Source organism: Saccopteryx bilineata, chromosome 1, assembly GCF_036850765.1.
Source record: "Saccopteryx bilineata isolate mSacBil1 chromosome 1, mSacBil1_pri_phased_curated, whole genome shotgun sequence".
Classification (NCBI taxonomy): Eukaryota; Metazoa; Chordata; class Mammalia; order Chiroptera; family Emballonuridae; genus Saccopteryx; species Saccopteryx bilineata.
In genome coordinates this window covers 264,030,681-264,032,047 of record NC_089490.1, presented here as the reverse complement: position 1 = coordinate 264,032,047, position 1,367 = coordinate 264,030,681, and the positions used below count along the sequence as shown (strand labels likewise).

The 1,367-nt window shown below is 42.6% G+C and overlaps 1 pseudogene; it reads right to left on the bottom strand.

Annotated features, from left to right (window-relative positions):
• Window positions 1-211: 211 nt before the first annotated feature.
• On the bottom strand, window positions 212-818 carry LOC136320395 (nascent polypeptide-associated complex subunit alpha pseudogene; annotated as a pseudogene).
• Between the last annotated feature and the right edge of the window lie 549 nt (window positions 819-1,367).

Genomic DNA, 1,367 nt, shown 5'->3' with positions numbered 1-1,367 from the left:
TTGGCATATGGGGACAATGCTCTAATCAACTGAGCTACCCGGCCAAGGCCCTAGCTCTTTTAATTTAATTTTAACGTTTGGTTTGTTCATTCTTCCCACAAGAAGCTATAACTTTATTAATTATAGAAACAGTAAAAATTTCAAACCAAGCTGCAGTAACGCTTTTGAAACACCAAAAAAAAAAAAAAAAAGGTTCCTCGCTTTTAGATGGTTACAATGTTATTTCCATAATAGCATTTACAATATGATTACTGTTGTTCTTCAGGGCTTGAACTGCCTTTGCTCTTGACACGTTTGCTCCTGACATGACCAATTCTATGTCCTTAACTTCCGTACCTATGTCATCAACCTCTTCCTCTACACTCGCCTCTTATAAAGTTGGGTTCTCTTGAATGTTTGAGAAAGCTTCACCTGGAACTTCTCAGCAGCTCCTAGTTGTGTTTGCCAAGATAATCCTCAATTTCGGCTTCCCCCAAAACTATGTAGATATCTGAAGCTGAGCTCCTCTAGACATCTGGTTTTAAGATGTCAAAGAGGGGATTCTTAGATTTCAGATAGTGACCCTAGTAACTCCTGTAACCTGTGAAGTCCCGGTTTGGACATAGTCTTTTTCATTCCAGCTCTGCTTTGCTTTACTGATTGGTTTCTTCATCGATTTCAGTTGCTGCTGGGCTTGTTACGTGGTTGCCTGTGTGGCATCTTGTTCCTCGAGCTCTGGTGCTGATTCACTGTCAGGTTGTTCCAGACCCTGTCTCAGCCTGGGGCTGTGGCAACTCCTGCTCTGTAGCAGGGACGGTTTCTGTGGCTTCACCAGGCATCTTGTGTGGGAACGTGGAACGAAGAAGGTGACAGAATAAAAGCCAGTGAGAGCATGACTGTTCCAGCCCTAGCCCTTTTTACAAGTTTTATTTATTTATTTTCAGATGTTATTTATTCATTTTACAGAGAGGAGAGCAAGAGAGAGAAGGAGGAGGAGCAGGAAGCATCCACTCCCATATGTGCCTTGACCAAGAAAGCTCAGGGTTTAGAATCTGCAACCTCAGTGTTCAATCAAGGTCAACGCTTTATCCACTCTGCCACCACAGGTCAGGCACTAGCCCGTTTTAAATAAAAGAAATTTATTTCTTCAAACGAACTCAAAATATACTTTTTTTTTTTTTAATTTTTTTAATTTATTCATTTTAGAGAGGAGAGGGAGAGACAGAGAGAGGAGACACAGAGAGAGAGAAGTGGGGGAGGAGCTGGAAGCATCAACTCCCATATGTGCCTTGACCAGGCAAGCCCAGGGTTTCGAACCGGCGACCTCAGCATTTCCAGGTCAACGCTTTATCCACTGCGCCACCACAGATCAGGCTCAAAATATACAT